A 6227-nucleotide genomic window follows, 5' to 3' on the forward strand; every position below is an offset into this window, starting at 1 on the left:
AAGAACATTCCGAAAGACTGTTAAATAAATTTTAATTTTAATATCGCAGGCGTCATCGGTCGGAAGCCTTTGCCTCGAATCGTCCATACTGTTATATTACTTTATTAAATTAAATTTAACAGTCCGTATTGGTTCGTAGATGACCGTAGTGATATGAAATTTGATAAGCTCGTTCATAAAAGGTGAAACAATAAATACATTGACGTTTTAACTTTCCGGGAATTGAAGAAATAAGTTTACATAGACTTTTTATTTTCTCCTTTTCTCCCTACCGTAGATTGGGGGCAATCGGGACCCTTCCCAAATCCAACACAAATTTTCAATAGTTTTTCTTAGGGTAATTAATACCAATAAAATTTGGATTAAAATAGTTCCGAAGGCTTTTTTGTATATGATGCGTTATTAATTATACATAGTTCATTACAAAATATACACAAAAACTGAAAAAACTAGCTTGACCCGATTCAGCTTGGCTTTGGGGTGGATCAGGTTACGTAGAGACAATAGAGTTTTTCGAAAGGGCTGGCACTTAACTTTAGGTAATTAACTTTTTAATATCTTTAATGAATTACAAAACTTTGATGACAAAATTAAACTATTTAATATTCTTAAACACTAAATAAAAGTCATTTTCAGTTTAACAATGTTCAATCTAACAATTCAAAAAAGGATAGTGACGTCCCAGATTTGTCCCTATTCTAACTCTAATCTCTATTCCCTCGATCTACTGTACTTAATAATTGGTAGCCTAAAAGGCGATTACAGCTAATCACATAGATCAGGCATAACTTTTACGCTATCGAGAACGTTAAAAAACTCGCACTAAGCACACTGACCCGCTAACATTTAAAAATGGGGAATTTTTAATTGCTCCTCTATTTAAAATTCAAGCAAAGTAAATCTTCCAACTAATAATCCACTGCATATCTTGTAGCTGCTTGCTTGTCACTGCATATCACGCAAAAATTTGCGTAATTACTAGTAGGCTGCATAGTAACGAAGTATCTGCACGGGTAGAATCCATTTTGTTTTTATTATAAAAATTAAGACATAAATATAAAAATTTAAGCAGAAATATGAAGACGAGTTTGAATGTTAACTGAAAGAAAAAGTATGTGTATTTTTAGCAACAGCGGCGTGCTGCCAAGATTGGTTTCCTGAAAACAAGCGAAAGCTTCTAATTTATTAAAACACCTGATCAATAAACTGTAAGATACAAATTTTAATAAATGATTTTTTATATTAAATTTATAAATTATTTGATTTTAGATGCATGCATTCCCTAAAGGTCTTCACCAACGTAATATAATATCTATCAATCGTATTTATCTGAACTTTAAATTTATAAAATTGATAAAAGTAATAAAGAAACATTTATTATAATGTGTTTATTAATATTTATCATGCATTTATTACGCAGTATTAACATTTAAATGTTGTTATATTCTATTTCAATTGTAAATTTCGTTGGCCCATTAGCTCAGTTGGTTAGAGCGTCGTGCTAATAACGCGAAGGTCGCGGGTTCGATCCCCTCATGGGCCACGAATGTTTTTTGAAATCTTTTTTGTTCCCTACCCATTCGCTGGTAGCCAGCCTAAGATGGTATTCCAGCTACGCCTCAACGGATAGGTGAGCTCACAGGCTCGACCTGAGCGAATTTGCTAACACTACCCCTAGCAAGAGAAGAAGAGGAACATGAGAAGATCCGGCGAGAAACTCAGCGGGTTTTAATTTTTTTCCTTATCAACCGAATTAATATTGACATGAATAAGCAGACTCATCAGAAACAGCTCCGACAAGAAGCGACGTACTGACATACGAACTCCCTGTCAAAGATCGCCCGATCTGGAACTCTCGGAAAGAGCTAAACTTAAGGATTTTGTAAAAGTACATTTTTTTTTTAATTTTTTTTTATTGCGTTGATTGATGGACGAGCTCACAGCTCACCTGGTGTTACGTGGTTACTGAAGCCCATAGACATCTACAACGTAAATGCGCCACGCACCTTGAGATATAAGTTCTAAGGTCTCAGTACAGTTACAACGGCTGCCCCACCCTTCAAACCGAAACGCATTACTGCTTCACGGCAGAAATAGGCGGGGTGGTGGTACCTACCCGTGCGGACTCACAAGAGGTCCTACCACCAGTAATTACGCAAACTATAATTTTGCGGGTTTGATTTTTATTACACGATGTTATTCCTTCATCGTGGAAGTCAATCGTGAGCATTTATTAAGTACGTATTTCATTACAAAAATTGGTACCCGCCTGCGGGATTCGAACACCGTTGCATCGCTCGATACGAATGCACCGGACGTGCCTTTAAGCCTTTAAGCCACGACGACTTCAAATCACAGTTCCGTACACAATAATAATTGTATTTTATATATTAAAATATTACAAATAATTTCTTTGTATGTTCTTATTGTTAACAAGTGAACGCGAACAAACAATATACTATGAAAACAGTATATGTCGTACATTTTTTACTCGATAAGATATCAGTTGGTCGCATTAATTTTCAATAAGCACTGACAATACGTATCGGTCATTATAATATTATTTATAACTATAGATTATTACTTATAAACCCTATTACCACTCATAAATTTTGTATTTTATTTGAGGTGCTCTTTTAACTGATAATTGGAAACATCATTCTTGAGTAATACAGATTATTATGTGTATTATTGTGGTGAAAGTTAGTTGTCACTGGTGGTAGGACCTCTTGTGAGTCCGCACGGGTAGGTACCGCCACCCCGCCTATTTCTGCCGTGAAGCAGTAATGCGTTTCGGTTTGAAGGGTGGGGTAGCCGTTGTAACTATACTGAGACCTTAGAACTTATATCTCAAGGTGGGTGGCACATTTACATTATAGATGTCTATGGGCTCCAGTAACCACTTAACACCAGGTGGGCTGTGAGCTCGTCCACCCACCTAAGCAATAAAAAAAAAAATAAAAAAAAAACATTTACAAATATCTTTAATTGTAAATAAAAATTAATGCTCCAACGACAAATAAACTTTATTAATATTCGACAAGTGGTTACAATGATATATGAATATATGATATATGAACATACACATAACATCACACGTAAGAGTGAAACGTCTTAGTTTTTTTTTCCTACCTAAGCTGATAGCCTTGAGATGCTATATCAGCATAATATTACCTAGTAGGTGAGCTCACAGGGCTCAAACCTGACGACGTTGCTAACACGAGCCCTAGCAAGAGCCGTGCTTCGCAGAATCTACCACCGGATCAGAAACGCGACCCACTGAGAAGATACGGCGAGAAACTCAGTGGGCTGTGTCTGAGGGTTAATTTACTCGTCGAGCCCTTCGTCGCAAACGACGGGTTCGCCGAGGACGATGACCGGGTTTTACGTAAAAAAGTGTGATACTGAGATGTTTGCTGTCTTTGCCAGTTAGATTTAGTTTATATTAGGCGCTGATGTGCAGTTATATGCGTTTACGGGTTTTGATATGAAAAATAATTGAATTGAGAGAAATTTTGAATTTATTTAGATTAAATTAGAAGATAAATATATATTAAATACATTTTTTATTTGCGTGCGCATTATGTTCATTAATTTGACTAACACAACCCGTAGGCCCATTAGCTCAGTTGGTTAGAGCGTCGTGCTAATAACGCGAAGGTCGCGGGTTCGATCCCCTCATGGGCCACGTTTTTTTGTTTTATTTTCTAATCCATGGGGAGTTTCTATTCTTATAATATTTTGAAATTTATATATTTTTTGTAATTTTTTACATAGATATTTAGATTTATATAATAGATTTTATTTAGTTGTGATGCAACATACATTTGTTGTAATGGTTATTTTTAGTTATCTATTGTTCTAATTTGTTATATTTTATAATCGAAAGATTGCGCAACATATCCCGTAACACAGAACCGAGGCTGGTGCGGACACTGAACTCCTAAAAGCTTTTCAATCTGGCGTGGCGTGGCTATGGCGTTGAATTCTGAGCAATAGTATAGAGAAATATTTCCAAAATCGAGGCATTTGTGATGTGGTACCTACAACTATCTGCTATCCATCTTGTGGACCTCTCGCTGAAAAAACTTTTCCATCCTTACGGAAAAATTGGCTAGGTTGTCTGTAATGTATTACCAGTGCAGACCTGGCTACTTTGGACACATTGCTCGCAGACATCCTGACAGCACTGAAAATCTGATAGTAGTAGCTTGTGTTCATAGCAACAGACCCAGTTGTTGATCAAAACTGATAGCGCCACTTACCGACGTGCCAATCACCACATATGGAGAAGTAGTATGCCTTTAAACTAGACTCGACATTTAAAAATAAAAATACGGAATCAAAAGAAGAATTTGGTAAACAAGACTTAAAATGTGTTGCATACTCGTAGTCTTTTTCGTACTTTGAAAAAACTGCAATAATAATTGTTATTTTAAATTGTGTTCAATCGCTGATTATCTTTTTTAAGCTATTGCATAGCTTTTATCGCGGACTTTGAGCGCGGTGACCGAATCAAGAAATTCCGTAATGAAAATAAAACCTAACACCTCCACTCCGCCTACCATGAAGCTCGCGTTCAACGCATTCACACGTTGCGCTTGTGTAGTCTTTGAGCGCGCGGCGTGACGTCGCATGCACATCATGAAAACTTTTTTTTTTTTTTATGAGTTTCTCGCCGGATCTTTTCAGTGGGTCGCGTTTCCGATCCGGTGGTAGATTCTGCGAAGCACGGCTCTTGCTAGGGTTCGTGTTAGCAACGTCATCAGGTTTGAGCCCCGTGAGCTCACCTACAAAAGTTAGGGTTACGCTGATATAGCCTCTCAAGGCTCTCAGCTTAGGTAGGATAAAAAAAAAAAAACTATTTATCGTTTTTTTAATTTTATTAAAACACTATAGTTATATTACCATAATTTCGATCGCCCTAACGTACGGTAGCGTGGCCGAGCGGTCTAAGGCGCTGGTTTAAGGCACCAGTCTCTTCGGAGGCGTGGGTTCGAATCCCACCGCTGCCAGTTTTCTTTTTGTCATATTTTTTACCTTTTTACTCATTTATAGAGTAATTTATTATTGTATACATTTTTTACTCACAGTTTATATTTGAAAATATTTTGTTTAATAAACCACTCAATCATAGTCAGTAATATTGAGATAATAATAATATGTACTAATAAAAAGTCCTTCCCGCAAATGTTGAATGACTAACTTATCAAATAGACAAACAGTCCCCTTACAAGATTAATTTAACTGCAATACCGTTGGGCGTATCACAATTAGTCGGCGGCCTCTATTAAAGTTTCCCTAAATCATTCGACCATTAAGTCGAACGGATGATCACGAGATGCACGCGTACGGTACGGTACGAAGCTTTAATAGCTCATTACAAAACAGTACATATATGTCGAACAAGTGACCGAAAACGTAATCTGAAGATCGAAAAATAAAATAACTGCTGAATAATCACATTCGCTTGCACATGCTTTTACTATTACCAATTATTTTAACTATGTTTTAGATAAAAATAAATATGTTTAAATTTGATAACGTGAACATTATTCAATTCAACTTAATGGATGTTTGTTATTGACGATCATCATTTATAATGGTCAAAATACAAATGAGTGTAAATTTGGTAGTGCTTTTAGGCCATAGTACTAAATGCAAACGAGTTATAAATATTTATGTGTTGCAAATTTTAGCGATTGTTTTTTTATTTATTTATTATTTATTCTGTAGCCAAACGACAGGAGAACTTAAATCATAAAGTATTTTAGTTGTCATTATAACCTTATATATAGCTTATATATGAGTCGTCTATTATCAAAGGTGGCAATCTGTGCATTTGGACAAAAAAATGTTATTGATATGTCAATACAGATTGATTTGAATATAATCGTCTCCTTCAAAGAATACGGTTCAAAACCTGCATTAAATAAAGGTTAATACTTAACCTGTTATTTATCTAAGATGTCGTTCCGAAGAGTTTTGTGACTGCCAATGGAATACAAAGTCAATAATTCGTTTTTCTGATTTACCAATAATTGTCCGAAAGTCACATTGCCGGCTTTGATAATAGACGACTCATATATACCTTATATAAGCTCTTATATATAATATATAGCTTGTGCAGTTGCCTAACGGGACTGATCTCTATGATGAAGTGGATCGTCCCTGAAAAGCTACCCAAAGGTCTACAAAACCATCAAACGTAATCTCAGCGGCTCATT

At 35.8% G+C, this 6227-nt stretch overlaps 3 non-coding genes across 3 annotated transcripts; all 3 read left to right on the plus strand.

Moving 5' to 3' along the window:
* Positions 1-1469: 1469 nt before the first annotated feature.
* Positions 1470-1543, plus strand: TRNAI-AAU (transfer RNA isoleucine (anticodon AAU)). The gene has a single exon. It is a non-coding gene; the product is annotated as a tRNA-Ile (tRNA).
* A 2071-nt stretch (positions 1544-3614) lies between these two features.
* On the plus strand, positions 3615-3688 carry TRNAI-AAU (transfer RNA isoleucine (anticodon AAU)). Its single transcript has one exon. It is a non-coding gene; the product is annotated as a tRNA-Ile (tRNA).
* Positions 3689-4933: 1245 nt separating this feature from the next.
* On the plus strand, positions 4934-5015 carry TRNAL-AAG (transfer RNA leucine (anticodon AAG)). Its single transcript has one exon. It is a non-coding gene; the product is annotated as a tRNA-Leu (tRNA).
* The last annotated feature ends 1212 nt before the right edge of the window (positions 5016-6227 follow it).

The sequence above is a fragment of the Bombyx mori genome, chromosome 19 (genome assembly GCF_030269925.1).
Source record: "Bombyx mori chromosome 19, ASM3026992v2".
In the NCBI taxonomy this organism is placed as follows: Eukaryota; Metazoa; Arthropoda; class Insecta; order Lepidoptera; family Bombycidae; genus Bombyx; species Bombyx mori.